The sequence below is a fragment of the Euphorbia lathyris genome, chromosome 7 (assembly GCF_963576675.1).
Source record: "Euphorbia lathyris chromosome 7, ddEupLath1.1, whole genome shotgun sequence".
NCBI classification, from domain to species: Eukaryota; Viridiplantae; Streptophyta; class Magnoliopsida; order Malpighiales; family Euphorbiaceae; genus Euphorbia; species Euphorbia lathyris.
Genome location: NC_088916.1, coordinates 59885192 through 59904615, shown reverse-complemented (window position 1 = coordinate 59904615; position 19424 = coordinate 59885192). Strand labels below are relative to the sequence as shown.

Below are 19424 nucleotides of genomic sequence, written 5' to 3'. Positions count from 1 at the left end.
ATTTTACCAAATATTTATGTACCTTACAAGAAAGAAACATATTCGAGAGTAAAAGCTTTCCAAACAGTTATAAATAGCATAAATTCGTAGCAATATTGATGTAATTAATGATGATATTTTAGGTATATTTTGGGCTTAACAAATCTCCACACTTAATCTTTTGCTAGTCCCGAGCAAAATTTTATTGAATTTATTCTCTAACTAATCTCTTTATGAAAATAAAACATATATCTTGGCATTACCTTTTAAATTAGTTAAGCCGAAAAGACTAGCTTCGCATGGCAAATTTATACGCAAAATATCAAACTAACTTAGTATAATATACGATATATCATTTGTCTTGTATTTCCAATTTTGAATTGAAGCATTCGGGATGATATAAGCACGCATGTTATTGAATCTTTCGTTTCAAGGCATTTCAAAGCACAAAATTTCCTTTCCCAAACCTAAACTAATATATGAGATATATTATTTTAAATAAGTACTTAGGATTAATTTATTTGCTTAGTTACGCCCGAGATAGGGGTGGTCTTGATCGTAACTTTATACGTATTTTATTGCTTTGTGTTTGCTTAAGAGGTACTGACCATGTCATGGGTGGACGCAATCGTTACTTTAAACTTATACACGCTTATAATTTTTGCTTTAAACGTTCCTTCCATACCTCGATTGTGATAAGGGTGGTCGCAACCGTGGCCAAAAGTAAACGGTACTTAATTTTCTTCCCTTTCATACCTCGATTGTGATAAGGTTGGTCTCAATCGTGGCCAAAAGTTAAGAATTCAACTAATTGATTAATTAATATAATTGGGAAAAAGAAAGATAGCACATTCATCCTTTATTGACTTAAAATTCAACATGTATTATGGCTAAAGTTTCCTTAAAAACTTCAATTGGTGTTAATGTAAGACGAAATCAAACCGAGCTATAAAATTATTAGTTCAATTTAATGCCTATAAACCTAATTGAAAAATTAAAATAAGATTTATTATATCATGAATTGCATGATATAAAATAGAGATTGAAAATAAAGAATTTATTACTTAAATACATTCACTCGAGACAATTTTACTTAAAATCGTATCGGAGATTTGTGAAAATTTTGAAAAATATTACCCGTATACGTATAGAAATATTTTTTCTAACGATAATGATAACCTAAACAAATAATCATATTAACTTATGGTTAATTTATGAACATATGAAAAAAAATGTCAAGTTTATAAAAATAGTGTGAAAATAAAATGTGTTGCAATATATGTTGCATTTGTTCGTTTTGCAAAATAATATTTTCGTAGCATGTATTCGTATATGTGGAAATGATATATGTATATCTCCTCCCACACTTAAATTGGACCATGTCCTCATTGGTGCAAAAATGGAGAAAACATAAAAAATAAATACGAAATAAGGCATACGAAACAAAGATTGAAATTGTACCAAATGAAATATTCAACATAAAATTAAAAATGGAAAATTGTACCAAACATAGGAAAATTAAAATTGTACCAAATATAACAAGATAAAACTAAAATGAAATGAAACAACCTATGCTCGAGGCGGGGAATCCGGAGGTGTAGGTGAAGTCTCCACATTGCGGTGTCGGAAAAAGGAAAGCATCCGATGCCGAGTCGATCTATGCTCACGCCTCAAAAGGTTGAGGTTGTCATTCATCACCATGTTGTTTTCTACCAAATCATCAATTCTTAAGTTCATTTGACGATTGTTGGAATTGATTTGGTTTAAAATCCTCCGCAAATCCACCGGAACATCCGCTTGAGGTGCTTGGGGTTGTGGTTGAGCTTGGGGTTCATCTTCCTCTCCTTCCGCCTCTCCGCCGCCTTCGGTACCTACAAATTGAGAACTTGAAGCGCCACCACCCATAGTGCCACGAAGGTGGGCAATACGGGAGGCATACGAAATAAAGACGGGGGGACCTTATGGAAGCAATAAATGAGCCCGCTCAAGAGCCGAGATATCCAAAAGGGGAACATACCCACGGTAGGTGGACATGTCAAAATCAGCCAATTCACCCCGAGCTCCCAACACAATAGCGATGATAAAATTACAAAGAGGGATCTGAATGGTAGTAGCCCTCGAAGCACGGAACAAATTATCGAACAACATGCCAATGCTATCAATCCTCAAGCCTTTAAACAAACTATCCAAAACATACAAATCCCGAACCTGAACCTTTAAACTCTCAACACGCCCAAACAAGGAGAAACTCAAAAATTTGTGAAAAAAGAACACACAGTTGTCCTTAATCAACTTGCTTGAAGTGTTTTTGGAATTAAAATAGTCTTGGTCCGAAAGAGTTTGCCAAACAGCATCATTATCAAAATCTTTAGGCTTATCATAAAAATTAGAGGTAGGGAAACCAAACATGTTTCCCATGGTTTCATAATCAATGGTGTACGTGGTACCATTATTCCTAAAAGAGATTGAGGTTTTCTTCTTGTTCATGGTCAAAGTGACCAAAAATTCCACCACATACTCATTAATACGCGGAAAATGCATATTAATGAATTCTTGCCAACCCAACGCCTCAATAAAAGCATCAATTCTAGTAGAGAAATTCAATGCTCTTACCGAATGGAAGTCTAGGAAGTGCATGTCCATAAATTGGCGATCGGCTTGTGAAAAATGTTTGAAACGAACGGCTTCCTCCTCCGAAGCGATGTCGAAATAAGCTCCATATTGAACCCGAAGGCGATTAGCTTCCGTAACAGCGGGCTTGTTACCAACACGCTTAGTCCTTACCATGGTAATGGTGTTTAGTGTGTTTAGGGTTTGAGAAGAAGAAGAAGAAGAAAAAGGAAATGAGAGAAAGAGTAAAGCTTGAAGATGAGTTTGGGGGGTTGTAATTGGAAGTGATTGAATAGAAAAGAGGATAGAAATTGGAGTGAATAATTTGGGAAGAGTAAAAGTAGGTTTTTTTTTTGGGAAGAGTTTGGAGTAAGGGATTGGGTAAAAAGAGAGGTGATGTGAGGTTTGTGTAAGAAGTAGGGTTATATAGGGTGATTAGGTGAATGTATAGGTAGAATAGGAATAGGAATAGGCAAAAATATTGGCAAAATCGGAATCAAAAGGGAATATATCACGCGTGTCGCGACCGCAAATAGCAAAGCCGCGGCCGCGGCATGCGATTTTCATGAAATTTTTCTCCTGAAATTCGTTCGTTTTTGCTGCTCATACCGAGAATTATTAATTCTCGGTAGAGAATTAGTCAAAATGGCCTATTTGGATGCCCAATGACTTAGTTTGTGCAATTTTGTTGATGGATTGGTTTCTGAATGTAATATAAAGTGTCCCTGCACTTAAAAACTAAAATAAATGATATTAATTACAAGGAAAACCAAAGGTTTAACCTTAATAAATTGAATTAAAGTGTAATAAATTGGTTTATGAAGAATTAATGAAACTTAAATGTTCATTTATGCATATAAGTTAAGAGAATCATATTAAGTGCATAATAAGTGCATATAAATATATATTAATGATATGAATTTAATCAATTGAATGAAGTAATGTTTTAAACTCAATGAATGAAGTTTGTGAACTTGGATTAAGTGTGAATATATGTGTTAATTAAGAAAAACATGATTGTTCAATATTATAGATTTTATATAGATTTAACCATGATTATATAAGAAACAGAACAAACATATATCCAACCTTTATAAAATTAATAAATGAACGAAAATGAAATAGAACTTTATTGAATAAAACAAGATTATAAAAACAAAGAATGAAACTAAATAATACAAAACACACAAATAATGACAACAAGAAAACCTATAAACCTAAACTATTCTATATACTCATCCCTATCAAGCGGGATATTTCTAGCCTTAATACGATCAATTTGAAACTGCACGAAAGTTTCACGTTCCGGTGCAGACAGAAAGTGAGGCCCTACTCGAAAGACACGTTTCACAAGTCCTTCGTGCTCGAGAAATTCATAGTCAATTGTTGGGAAGAATTCATCATCACTCCAGGGAACATCAATGGTACCCTTTGTACCAAGAATTATTCCACAGATTATATTGCCGAACCCAATCTTCTTATCTTTGGATCGAGAAGCGGCGACAAGACCCTCCATCAGAATCTTTGAAGAATCTACTGCATTTCCCTGGAATATATCTCCAAGAACATAAAGATCTGTGTCACGGACCACACTACTGAATGTGCGACCGAATAAACTATGACACAGGAATTTGTACAAATACAGCATGGAGTTGTGTCACGACCCAGCCCAGGCCATGACCGACGCATAAATTAAATTAACTTTAATCTATGCTAGCCTTAATTTTGAACTAATAGAAAATCCAAAATTTACTAACAAAATGTCAAACTCGTCTCAATTACATGAATAAACCTTAAAAGAATCAAATGTGCAAGTCTAAACCTCAATAATCAAAATTCTCCAAAGATAATATAAAGCTAATTTATTAGGCAGTCTCCTTCAACATCAATCCAAGGGTTACCTCACGAACAGTGACCTTAATCTGAAAAGAAAGATTCAACGTGGTATGAGATTTTCGTCTATACGAGCGAAAACCTCAGTGAGTAGTAGCTACAGCACACAACAGAAAGGGAACAGGCAGACAAACTGATACTTTTAAATCATGACAAATATAGTTCAAAATATAGTATTTCAAAATCAATTAAACTGAAGAGTCAATATAAGATAATCAATTCCAAAATGCTGACAATCAATTGTCAAACATAATACTAAAGCCTTTCAAAATATCAAATATTAGAATAATCAGAGAATAAGACAAAAGCTTTAAAACACATGGTACAGTGTAACAGAGTGGTGATACTGCACACCACCAGGGCCAGATAAATGGTAAGCGCTACCAATAACAGATACAGATAACAGATAATCGCCTTCACCGATCTTATGCATGATTCTAATGCTGACACAACTGACGACAAACTGACAACTGACAACCTGACTCAAAGACAAATGCAAGGACCTAATGTTATGAAGATCGGTGGGAGGCCAGATAACAGATACAGATATACTGAGCACTTGTACCAGTTTGAAAACGTATAGTATACATATATAAATCAGAAAATCATAACTGATTGAACGAATTATCAGATTCCTAAAATAAAAGTAATAACGGCGATAAATCGCGTATCAGAAAGTACAGATACCATCAAATCAAATTTTAATAGCTTCTTTGTAACTAGTAATAAAACAAATCAAATATGAAGGGCCTGTTCCCAGAATATACGCTCTAATACTAAGGATATTTAGTAAACAGAAGGTTCAAAATCTACACGCTTTTATAGACGGAAACATATAATCAAATGTTAATTTTTGATAAACAGTTTAAATTCTGATATTTCAATCAAACAGTATCATGTACTATAATTACCACTCACCTGGAACTTAAGCCGATGTCAAATCCCGACAGCTCGTCTCTCAATCGACAGGAAGAATATCAAGATTTCCTATTGGTTCAATAACAATGGGGAATGAGCAAACTAATCTTAATCATATCTAAACTAACGGGGACAATTAACATTTTAGGGGAGAATCAATTAAGCCTTAATGAATCACTAATTAAGATAATTCAAAACCATAAAACCAGCACCAATAATGTGAAAATAATTTGAAACAAAAATTGAAAACTCACAGCACCCACCTATCAATTAAAAACCAAATTCCCATTATATAAAGAAAACATGCTTTAGATGCACATCACTCAAATTGGTACAATTGCAAGTTTTGTATTATGTTTGTTTTCATTAAATACTAATAATGGTGAAATCAATTTATCTCAGGGCTCAACATGAAAACAATTACCATAAGAGACAAAACAAGGGAGGGAAAGACTAAATCTATCCAGGAAACATGAATTAATTCCAAATGGCTTTTCCCTAAGATGACCGACCCTGCACAGATCTTTTTTTTTTTAATTTAATAACAGAAGGATTATGTCCATTATTAGTAGCATATAGGTCAAAAAAGGAGATAAGTAAGTGCTCATTTACCTGGTTATCAAGAACGACAATCAGGGTAAGGAAAAGTTTGCGATTCGCTGCGGAGGGACAAAACGATGTTGCGGCCAAGGTTGATCCCTCAAATACAGTTTTCTTTTCTTTTATAATATAAATATGTTTTAGGTCTTCTCACATTTTTAAAATAAATAAAATGGTATTTTCCTAATATTATTTATTAAAATAATAATATTTTCAAAAATACTTTAAAAAAAAGGATATTACAATCTTCCCCCCTAAAAATAAATTCGGTCCCCGAATTAAAATTATAAAGACGCTAACCTGGAATATCGAACAAATGAGGGTATCTAATTCGCATCTCGGATTCAGTCTCCCAAGTGGCTTCCCTACTAGAGTGGTTTTGCCAAAGAACTTTAACTAAAGGAATCTCTTTTGAACGCAGCCTTCGAACTTGGTTGTCTAAGATGCCAACGGGTTGCTCTTTATAGGACAGATCATCTCTAACTTGTATAGTTTGAGGTTGCAAAACATGGGAAGTATCTGGAATATATTTCCTAAGCATCGATATATGGAACACCGGATGAACCTTAGAGAAGTCAGGTGGAAGAGCTAACCGATATGCAACTGCACCAATCCTTTCAAGAATCTCAAATGGACCTACATAACGCGGACTCAGTTTTCCTTTCTTGCCAAACCGCATGATTCCTTTCATCGGAGAGACTTTCAAAAACACATGATTACCGATCTGAAATTCTACATTCTTACGCCTTGGATCAACATAACTCTTTTGCCTACTCTGAGCTGTCAAGAGTCTCTCACGGATAACACGAACTTTGTCTGAAGTCAACTGTATCAACTTGGGTCTAGTGAGTCTCCTTTCTCCAACCTCATCCCAACAAATCGGCGACCGACACTTACGACCATACAAAGCTTCATAAGGTGCCATCTCAATGCTAGCTTGATAACTATTGTTATAGGCAAACTCCACCAAAGGTAAATGATGATCCCAATTTTGACCAAAATCAAAGATACAAGCTCGAAGCATATCTTCTAAGGTCTGAATAGTTCTCTCTGACTGTCCGTCCGTCTGAGGATGAAAAGCGGTGCTAAACTGAAGTTTTGTACCAAGTGCTTCTTGAAATTTCTTCCAGAACCGAGAAGTGAATTGAGTACCACGATCCGACACAATAGAGACTGGAACTCCATGAAGTCTAACAATCTCATCAATGTATAACTGAGCAAGCTTAGAGAAATCATAAGTTGTCTTCACATGAAGAAAATAAGCTGACTTAGTTAAACGATCGACTATCACCCAAATAGAATCATACCCTCCCCTAGTACGAGGCAATCCTACCACGAAGTCCATAGCAATCTTCTCCCACTTTCACTCAGGAATGGGTAGTGGTTGGAGCAATCCAGATGGTCTTTGATGTTCTGCCTTGACTTGTTGACAAGTAAGGCATTTAGCAACAAAGTCTGCAACATCTCTCTTTATTCCACTCCACTAGTATAACTCCCTTAAATCTCTATACATCTTAGTGGAACCAGGATGAACTATATAAGCTGAACAATGTGCTTCCTCCAAAATTTCCCTTTTTAAATCATCAACATCAGGAACACACAGTCTAGTCCCATAACGAAGAACTCCATCATCACCAATCACGAAGTCTTGAACCTTACCCTGACAAACATCATCCTTAACTTTACACAATTGAGGATCTTCTTGTTGGGCTGCCTTGATTCTATCTAGTAGAATAGGTCTAACACGAAAATGAGCTACTAGCGCTTCAGATGTTGCCTCAAATTTTACTCCTTGATCAATCAATTCATGAATGTCACTAATCAAAGGTCTCCTCACTACAGAAAGATGAGCTAAGCTACCCAGAGATTTCATACTTAAAGCATCTGCTACAACGTTTACTTTCCCTGGATGGTATTGAATTGTGCAACCATAATCCTTGAGAAACTCCACCCATCTTCTCTGCCTCAAATTCAAATCACGCTGATTAAAGATGTATTTGAGACTTTTATGGTCAGTGAAAATCTCGCATGTCTCCCCATACAAGTAATGTCTCCATATCTTCAGGGCAAAAATCATCGCTGCCATTTCCAAATCATGAGTTGGATAATTCTGTTCATGTTGCTTTAATTGGCGAGAAGCATACGCGATCACATGACCATGTTGCATCAATACACAACCCAGACCAACCCTTGAAGCATCACAAAATACTGTGTAGCCCCCCGATCCAGATGGAAGGGCTAACACTGGTGCTGAAGTCAAACGAACTTTCAATTCTTCAAAACTCTTCTCGCACGCTTCTGACCACTGAAACTTCACATTCTTCTGGGTTAACTTGGTTAAAGGAGAAGCTATTCGAGAAAAGTCTTGCACAAAACGTCGATAGTAACCTGCTAACCCAAGAAAACTTCGAATCTCTGACGCTGAACTAGGCCTTGGCCAATGAAGAATAGCATCAACCTTCTTCTGATCAACACTCACCCCATCTTTGGATACCACGTGCCCTAAGAATGCGACACTATCCAACCAGAATTCACATTTTGAGAACTTGGCATACAACTGGTTCTCCCTTAGGGTCTGAAGAACAAGCCTCAGATGCTGCTCATGTTCTTCTTTACTTTTAGAATACACCAGAATGTCATCTATGAACACTATCACAAAACGATCGAGGAAGGGCTTAAACACCCTATTCATTAGATCCATAAAAGCTGCAGGAGCATTAGTGAGACCAAAAGGCATCACCAGAAATTCATAGTGACCATACCTAGTCCTGAAAGCTGTCTTAGGTATGTCAACATTTTTAACCCTCAACTGATGATAACCGGACCTCAGATCGATCTTAGAAAAGTACTTTGCACCCTGGAGCTAATCAAAAAGATCATCAATTCGAGGAAGAGGGTATTTGTTACGTATTGTGACCTTGTTCAACTGCCGATAATCAATGCACAACCTCATTGATCCATCCTTCTTCTTCACAAACAACACAGGAGCACCCCAAGGAGAGACGCTAGGGCGGATGAACCCTTTGTCAAGCAAGTCTTGTAGTTGTTCCTTCAACTCCTTTAGTTCAGCAGGAGCCATTCGGTAAGGAGGCATAGATATGGGTCTTGTTTCGGGTGCTAAGTCAACACAGAAATCGATTACTCTCTCAGGTGGCAAACCTGGCAAATCTTCAGGAAAGACGTCAATAAACTCATTCACCACATCAACATTCTCCAACTCGATACCCTTGGCTTGAGTATCCTTAACATAAGATAGAAACCCTTCACAGTTCTTATACAACAATCTTCTTGCGGCAATAGCAGAAATAAGACTATGAGGAGCCAAGCTACGATCTCCTTGAAATTGAAATTCTATCTCCCCAGGAATTTTGAAAGTTACTAACTTGCTATAACAGTTTAAAGAGGCATGATATGAGGCTAACCAATCCATTCCCAAAAGCACATCAAAATCTAACATTTCAAGTAATACAAGATCAGCTAAGAGTTCCCTTTCCCCTACTTTTACTAAGCAATTCTTAAAAGTTAGATTTATGTCAAGGACATCTCCTATAGGCGTTGCCACAGATAACGGACAATCTAACATAGTGGGTGGTACACCAAATTTCATAGAAAAACAAGGAGAAACAAAGGAATGTGTAGCACCAGGATCAATCAAAACTCTAGCATCAAATGAACATACATAAATGGTACCTGTCACCACTGCATTAGATGCCTGAGCATCCTGCTGTGTCAGAGCAAAGGCTCTAGACTGACCTCGACCTGCTGTTGCATGATTAGGAGCTGAATTGGGACCTCGACCACCCTGACCTCGACCTCCTGAACTCTGGCCTCTACCACCATACTGAGAAGATGGCTGGGTACCGATAAAAGGAGCAGAAACTGTATCCTGACTCACAGCTAGTGTTGTGTTACTGCTTGGGCAATCCTTTCTTCTATGTCCCACCTGACCACAACCAAAACAAGCCCCAGTTGCTCGATGGCATGGAGAGTTACCATGGAATTTACCGCAAAGCTGGCAAGTAGGGAATGTTGATCTAGAGGAACTTTGACTATTCTGAGTACCAGTGGACTGAGCTCTCTGACCATATCTCTGATTATTCTTGGAGTATTGCCCTCCTTGACCAGGTAAGGAATGGGACCCATGAGATACTGAATAGCTACTTCCCCTACTATGCTGACCACTCTGGTTGTCATATCGCGCACGTTTGTTCTGATCACGAGCCCTACGCTGATCATCAAACATCTCCATCTGCCTAGATCGATCCACCACTTCCTCAAAGCTAGATAATCGTAGAGGAGCAATTCGGTCTAACAGTCTGTCCCAAAGTCCCCTCTCAAACCTCCTTGCCTTCCTCTCCTCAGTTGGAATAAGATGCTCACCAAAATGAGCATGTCGAGTGAATTTCATTTCATATTCACTCACAGTCATACCACCCTGCTTCAGCACTTCAAACTCTAAAGCTTTAGCTTCCTTAACACTAGGAGGAAGGAACCTCTCTAAGAAAGAATCACGGAACTGTGGCCAAAGGAAAGCGTTATCAAGTCCATTCCCTCTCTTGGAAAGATACCAACTACGTGCCACTCCTTGTAACTGATTCCCTGCTAACAATACCATCCTAGCACTGGTGCACCCCAAGACCTCATAACATCTGTCCATAGCATCCAGAAAATCCATAGGATCTGTTACAGAATCCTCACCCGAAAACTTCGGAGGTTGTAACCTCAAAAAGTCACTAAGATCCTGTAATTGAGCTCTATCATTAGGTATAGCAGATCATGTAGTTCTTGGTTGTCTGTTTTCACCTACCACATTTGTTAGTCTTTCAACTGCTTGAAAGACCCCTTGCAATCCAGCAGCCAAATCAGTGTTAGATATTTGAGCAGGCTGAGAGGTTGAAGCTGTACGAGTGGGCTGAGATGACCCTCCAGCTGGTTGCAATATTGGTTCAGATGCTGGAGCTGCTCCTCCAATAGGGTGTGAAGCTCCCCCATCAAGCTGAGATGAATTCTCAACGGTCACCCTACTCCTAGTACTAACATTAACCGTATTCTTACCTCTTTTTCTTCCTTTAGGAGGCATGATTACCTATCCATGCAGCAGAATTAGACACTTTAGCAATGAGGTACTGAAAATGAGTAAATAGGAAGACCCAAATAGATATGCAAGATAAGGGATACGAACAGAACATGTGAATCCTATACAGTAAGTCCATAAGAACCTAAACCTAGTCTCTGATACCACCTTTGTCACGACCCAGCCCAGGCCATGACCGGCGCATAAATTAAATTAACTTTAATCTATGCTAGCCTTAATTCTGAACTAATAGAAATTCCAAAATTTACTAACAAAATGTCAAACTCGTCTCAATTACATGAATAAACCTTAAAAGAATCAAATGTGCAAGTCTAAACCTCAATAATCAAAATTCTCCAAAGATAATATAAAGCTAATTTATTAGGCAGTCTCCTTCAACATCAATCCAAGGGTTACCTCACGAACAGTGACCTTAATCTGAAAAGAAAGATTCAACGTGGTATGAGATTTTCGTCTATACGAGCGAAAACCTCAGTGAGTAGTAGCTACAGCACACAACAGAAAGGGAACAGGCAGGCAAACTGATAATTTTAAATCATGACAAATATAGTTCAAAATATAGTATTTCAAAATCAATTAAACTGAAGAGTCAATATAAGATAAACTGAAGCCTTTCAAAATATCAAATATTAGAATAATCAGAGAATAAGACAAAAGCTTTAAAACACATGGTACAGTGTAACAGAGTGGTGATACTGCACACCACCAGGGCCAGATAAATGGTAAGCGCTACCAATAACAGATACAGATAACAGATAATCGACTTCACCGATCTTATGCATGATTCTAATGCTGACACAACTGACGACAAACTGACAACTGACAACCTGACTCAAAGACAAATGCAAGGACCTAAAGTTATGAAGATCGGTGGGAGGCCAGATAACAGATACAGATATACTGAGCACTTGTACCAGTTTGAAAACGTATAGTATACATATATAAATCAGAAAATCATAACTGATTGAACGAATTATCAGATTCCTAAAATAAAAGTAATAACGGCGATAAATCGCGTATCAGAAAGTACAGATACCATCAAATCAAATTTTAATAGCTTCTTTGTAACTGGTAATAAAACAAATCAAATATGAAGGGCCTGTTCCCAGAATATACGCTCTAATACTAAGGATATTTGGTAAGCAGAAGGTTCAAAATCTACGCGCTTTTATAGACGGAAACATATAATCAAATGTTAATTTTTGATAAACAGTTTAAATTTTGATATTTCAATCAAACAGTATCATGTACTATAATTACCATTCACCTGGAACTTAAGCCGATGTCAAATCCCGACAGCTCGTCTCTCAATCGACAGGAAGAATATCAGGATTTCCTATTAGTTCAATAACAATGGGGAATGAGCAAACTAATCTTAATCATATCTAAACTAACGGGGACAATTAACATTTTAGGGGAGAATTAATTAAGCCTTAATGAATCACTAATTAAGAGAATTCAAAACCATAAAACCAGCACCAATAATGTGAAAACAATTTGAAACAAAAATTGAAAACTCACAGCACCCACCTATCAATTAAAAACCAAATTCCCATTATATAAAGAAAACATGCTTTAGATGCACATCACTCAAATTGGTACAATTGCAAGTTTTGTATTATGTTTGTTTTCATTAAATACTAATAATGGTGAAATCAATTTATCTCAGGGCTCAACATGAAAACAATTACCATAAGAGACAAAACAATGGAGGGAAAGACTAAATCTATCCAGAAAACATGAATTAATTCCAAATGGCTTTTCCCTAAGATGACCGACCCTGCACAGATCTTTTTTTTTTAAATTTAATAACAGAAGGATTATGTCCATTATTAGTAACATATAGGTCAAAAAAGGAGATAAGTAAGTGCTCATTTACCTGGTTATCAAGAACGACAATCAGGGTAAGGAAAAGTTTGTGATTCGCTGCGGAGGGACAAAACGATGTTGCGGCCAAGGTTGATCCCTCAAATACAGTTTTCTTTTCTTTTATAATATAAATATGTTTTAGGTCTTCTCACATTTTTAAAATAAATAAAATGGTATTTTCCTAATATTATTTATTAAAATAATAATATTTTCAAAAATACTTTAAAAAAAAGGATATTACAAGTTGGAGCGAAAGGAGTGATTATAGGCGAGTTTTGAATTGAATCGCCAAAAACCGGTCAGCATTCTCCAAACATCCGTGGATGTCATGTCTCTTCCAGGATGACGTTTGATTGTATCCATCGGGGGAAAACCAAACCAAGCATGCAACTCGGGATAGCCAAAAGTGAAGATTTCGCCATCTCGACGAAAACTGAGACGTACTCGTCATTTGTTAGTGAAACGAATGGTACAAAGGAATTCGAGTATCCAGTCGCCAATTATTGGGAACCGCATTTGGGCGAATTTTGTCCACCCTAGGCGTTCCATATAGCGGCTCATGTCATCACTAATGCCAAGTTGGTTGTTAAGAAATTCATCCATATACAACATTCCGGTGAAGAATTTGTAACGGAGATTCCAATAACGCCTCCCTTCATCGTGATTGAAGATAGGAAAGGGCGCCCCATATTGCTTGGATAAGTCTGGGCGTTTGTTGCTTGAGGCAGCATTGTGCCTTGAAGGTTTGTATTTGGTAGGCATGGTGTTGGTTTGAAAGAAACAAAGTTTCTGTTACTAAATGAAAAATGATGTTTTAAAGAAATCAGAAATCTGACAAAGATGAAAAGAATTGTAACAGAACTTGAATCCTCTAGGACTAATTTATAAGAGTTTTAGATGAAAAGAGGTGTTGTTTTAATCATGAAAAGGTATAAAATTACACCTTTCGGGAACGAAGAAACTTAAGGTTTCGTTTGTCAAAAGGTTCGTCGAAAGGTTTAGGATGATTCAGACCTGAATGTGCAGGAATTACGCATGTCGCGACCGAGAATTCCGCATTCGCGGTCGCGACACGCTGATTTCCTTGCGGAAATCAGGCGTCGTAAGCCATGTCCTGATTCACGGTAGAGAATTTATTATTCTCGGTAAGTTCAGAGAAAATCTAACCTATTTGGACAAATCTGAAAAATAGAATTCTCGGCAGAGAATTCCAAATTCTCGGTAGAGAATTGCCTGAAACTTCAATTTCATTCTTAATTTCCTAAAATTAATTCTAAAATCATGAAATAAACATATTTTATGTACTTAAATCATAACATAAAGTCATCTAATCACAAAAATGGCATGTGGGAAAAAAAATAAAAATAAAAATAAAATAAAATAAAATGAACAAAAATATAAAAAGAAATAAAACAAAATAGACTGTGATCGAAAACTGAGTGATTTATACGTCAGATAATCTTGTTACGAACGGAATTTCTATTTGTGAAATATTTTCGTAATAGATTTTACATCGATTACCATTAATTTTCAAACGAATTCCGTTTGGACCTTCCAGTTCTAAAGAACCATAATCGAATGTTTTGACGACTAAATATGGTCCTATCCATCTGGACTTAAGTTTTCCTGGAAATAAACGAAGTCGTGAATTAAATAACAGCACTTTATCCCCAACATTAAAATGTTTGACTTTAATTTTGGCATCGTGCCATTTTTTCACTTTTCTATATAAATTTTTGCATTTTCGTAAGATAGATGGCGTAACTCATCTAACTCATTTAAGTCGAGCAAACGTTTCTTACCTGCTTGTCGTAAATCAAAGTTAAGTTCCCTAATAGCCCAAAAGGCTTTATGTTCTAATTCGACTGGCAAATGACATGCCTTCCCATACACTAATCGGTATGGAGTCATTCCTATTGGTGTTTTAAATGCAGTACGGTATGCCCATAATGCATTATTTAGTTTACAAGACCAATCTTTTCTTGAGGATGAAACTGTTTTCTCTAGAATCCATTTGAGTTCTCTATTTGATATCTCCGCCTGACCATTTGACTGAGGATGGTATGGCGTAGACACGCGGTGGCGTACTCCGTATTTTTTCATAAGTGTTTCAAAACTTCGGTTAATAAAATGAGTACCGCCATCACTAACGATGACTCTTGGACAACCAAATCTATAAAATATATCGTCAAGAAAATTTATGACAACTTTAGAATCGTTTGTCGGGGTTGCAATTGCTTCAACCCACTTTGAAACATAATCAACGGCAACTAATATGTAAGTTTTACCATTAGAAGGAGGAAAAGGTCCCATGAAATCTATTCCCCACATATCAAAGACTTCAACTTCTAATATGGTTGTGAGGGGCATCTCATCTTTCTTTCCTAGATTTCCTGTTCTTTGGCACTTATCACAACGAGTAATAAATGAACGGACGTCTTTAAACATCGTAGGCCAAAAGAAACCACATTCAAATATTCTAGCTGCTGTTTTGGTAGCTCCATTATGTCCTCCATAAGAGCTAGAATGGCATTCCGACATTATGGATTCAAATTCATTTTCACCAACGCATCTCCTAATTATCCCGTCACCATAGGTCTTGAACAAAAAAGGATCTTCCCAAAAGTACTGTTTAATGTCGAAGAAGAATTTCTTCTTTTGGTGGAAATTTAATCCTTCCGGAACAATATTGGCTGCAAAATAATTATCAATATCTGCATACCATGGTGACATGACGGTTTTCATTTGATAGAGATGTTCATCAGGGAAATCATCTCGTATACCGTTAGTTTCATCTATAGGACCGTTCTCATCTTCAAGTCTTGATAGATGATCGACGATAAGGTTTTCTACTCCCTTTTTGTCTTTTATTTCAATATCAAATTCTTGTAACAATAAAACCCATCTAATTAGACGCGGTTTTGCATCCTTTTTAGCAAATAAATATCTTAATGCTGCATGATCAGTGTAAATAATAACTTTCGAACCTAACAAGTATGACCTAAACTTATCACATGCAAAAACTACAGCTAACATTTCTTTCTCAGTTGTGGTGTAGTTTAATTGTGCACCGGACAGTGTGTGACTTGCATAATAAATGACATGAAGTTTCTTATCCTTCCTTTGACCTAAAACACATTCGACAGCTAAATCACTTGCATCACACATAATTTCAAATGGTAAATCCCAATCAGGTTTAGCAATAATAGGTGCACTGACTAAAGCTGTTTTTAATGTTTCGAAAGCTTTAACGCAATCTTCATTAAAATCAAAGGTGGAATCTTTCATGAGTAGATTAGTGAGTGGTTTGGAAATTACAGAAAAATTCTTAATAAATCTTCTGTAAAAACCGGCATGTCCTAAAAATGATCTTACTCCCTTAACAGTAGTTGGAGGGGGTAATTTTTCTATTACTGAAGTTTTTGCTCTGTCCACTTCTAACCCTTTTTCAGATATTTTGTGACCTAAAACAATTCCTTCGTCAACCATGAAATGACATTTTTCCCAGTTTAATACCAAATTTGTTTCTTCACGCCTAGACAAAACTTTATCCAAGTTTTCTATGCATGAATCAAAAGAATCTCCATAAACTGAAAAATCGTCCATAAAAACTTCCATGATATCTTCAATGAAATCATTAAAAATCGCAGTCATACAACGTTGAAATGTTGCAGGTGCATTACATAGACCAAAGGGCATTCTCATATAGGCAAATGTTCCGTAAGGACATGTGAAGGTTGTTTTATCTTGGTCATCCGGGTAAATGTATATTTGAAAGAATCCGGAGTAACCATCTAGAAAACAGTAGAAAGCGTGACCAGCTATCCTTTTGATCATTTGATCAATGAAAGGAAGAGGAAAATGATCTTTCCTAGTTGCTTTATTTAGATTTCTATAATCTATACAAACCCTCCAACCAGTGGTGGTTCGCGTAGGTATTAATTCACCTTCTTCATTCCTTACAACTGTTATGCCTCCCTTTTTAGGTACACAATGGATTGGACTAACCCATTCACTATCCGAGATAGGGTAAATGATTCCATTGTCTAGAAGTTTAGTAATCTCATTTTTGACTACTTCTTTCATATTCGGATTTAGGCGTCTTTGCCTATCCGCTTTAGGTGGCTTATCTTCTTCTAAGTGAATTCTGTGCATTACAATGCTCGGATTAATACCTTTTAAGTCTGAAATTTGCCAACCCATACTTCCTATCCTATTTCTAACAACTTCTTTCAATTTCTCTTCTTGGACTTGTGTTAATTTGTTAGAGATAATTATAGGTAGAGAATCGCCTTCGCCTAAGAAAGCGTACCTCAAATGACTTGGTAATTCTTTAAGTTCTAATTTAGGTGGAACTATAATTGAAGGCGGAACTGGTCCATCTTCTCGAATCAAAGGTTCTGGGTCCTTATCTTCTAGTTCCTCACTCATTATAGGTTCTATTATTTCTTCTTTTTGAACAATGTCATTTACACATTCTTCAATTAAGTCAAGTTTCATACAAGCGAAATCCTCCATAGGATATTTCATTGCTTGATTCATATCAAACTCAATCTTATCATCGCCTATTCTTAAAACTACTTTCCCTTCCGACACATCAACTAGAGCACGTCCCGTGTTCATGAACGGTCTACCAAAGATTAGCGGACAATTTACGTCATAAGCAAAATCTAAAATAACGAAATCAGTAGGAAAAATAAATTTGTCAACTTTAACTAAAACATCCTCAATTATACCGTATGGTCTTTTAGTGGTTTGATCCGCTAATTGCAAAACCATATTGGTACGTTTGTTGTCTTCTTCTAAGCCTAACTTATTAAAAATAGATAATGGTATCAAGTTAATGCTTGCTCCTAAATCACAGAGACAACTGGGAAATTCAATATCTCCCAATTTACACGGAATGGTAAAACATCCGGGATCTTTGAGTTTTGTGGGCAAATTGCTTGACACAATCGAACTACAATATTCAGTTAGTGAAATGGATGAAATTCCTTCCCAACTGATTTTCTTTGAAATTAAATCTTTGAGGAATTTACCATAGTTGGGAATCTGCGTAATCGCATCCATAAACGTCAGATTAATATGCAAATTTTTAAGTTTGTCTAAAAATGTTAAAAGTTGTTTATCATAGTCCTTATTGCGGACTTTGTGTGGAAAAGGTGGTTTGGGTACAAAAGTTTTTGTACTAGAGTCAATTGGTGCATCTTTTTGTTTTAATGTATCTTCTTTGGGCTTCGGTAAATCAGTTCCAGGTAAAGTCGAATTTCCGGGCATTTCCGGGCCTAAGTAATTTTTCCCTAAACGAAGAGTGATAGCCTTAACATGCTCTTTCGGATTTTCTTCTGTATGGCTTGGAAGACTTCCCTCTTTGCGGGATGGAATTGATTTAGCGAGTTGACCAATTTGAATTTCCAAATTATGGATGCTAGATGATTGGTTTTTAATAAGCTGATCGAATTTATTCTCGATCCGTTTAAAACCGTGATTACTTATTTTTCCGCTCATAGCATCAATAAATTTGTCGATTTTAGAAGATAAAGTGCTAATCGTATCTCTTGATTGATTTTGATAATTAGTAGTACGATTTTGATTAGCATTAGTATTATTATTATTATCTCTCCAGTTAAAGTTAGGATGATTTCTCCACCCAGGATTATATGTATTGGAGTAAGGGTTATTATTTTGGTTTTGCCATTGGACAAAATTTACCTGTTCAATTTCACTCATACCTTCGTAATCCAGATCTGTTTGGATTGGCTTACCATTAGGATCACACGGTGCCATAAACCTATCAATTTTGTGCGATAAGGCAGAAAATTGGGCTTGCAACATCGCTACAGGATCAAGATTCACTATACCTTTAACTGATGATGTTGTTGAGGATGATGGTTTCGCTAATGGTACGTGTCCACGTTCCGCGGGCCACATACTGCTGTTGATTGTCATTTCCTCCAAAAGTTCCCTTGCTTGGGCAGATGTTTTCTTCATAAATAACCCTCCAGACATAGCGTCCAATGAACCTCTAGTTGTAGGATTTAGTCCATTATAAAATGTTTGCATTAAAAGTTCAGCGGGCAATTGGTGGTGTGGGCATAAACGTTGAAGTTCTTTAAAACGTTCCCAAGCCTCATAAAGAGTTTCATTTTCATTTTGAGAAAAAGATGTTAACTCTTTAATGACTCTTGCGGTTTTTGCTAAAGGAAAAAATTTTGATAAAAATGCTTGGCCTAATTGCTCCCAAGTCTCAAATGTTGCGGCTGGCATAAAAGTTAACCACTCTTTGGCTCTATCCTTCAAAGTAAAAGGAAAAAGGCGAAGATTGATTGCTTCTGCAGTCACATTCGGTATTTTAAAAGTGTCACAAATTTCTAAGAAATTTGTCAAATGGGTATTAGGATTTTCGTTAGGTAACCCGTAAAATGTTACGTTATTTTGTAACATATTAAGTAATGCTGGC

At 36.5% G+C, this 19424-nt stretch overlaps 1 non-coding gene across 1 annotated transcript; it reads left to right on the top strand.

Moving 5' to 3' along the window:
* The first annotated feature begins 19043 nt into the window (after positions 1 to 19043).
* On the top strand, positions 19044 to 19150 carry LOC136201650 (small nucleolar RNA R71). Its single transcript, XR_010673996.1, has one exon. It is a non-coding gene; the product is annotated as a small nucleolar RNA R71 (small nucleolar RNA).
* Positions 19151 to 19424: the final 274 nt, after the last annotated feature.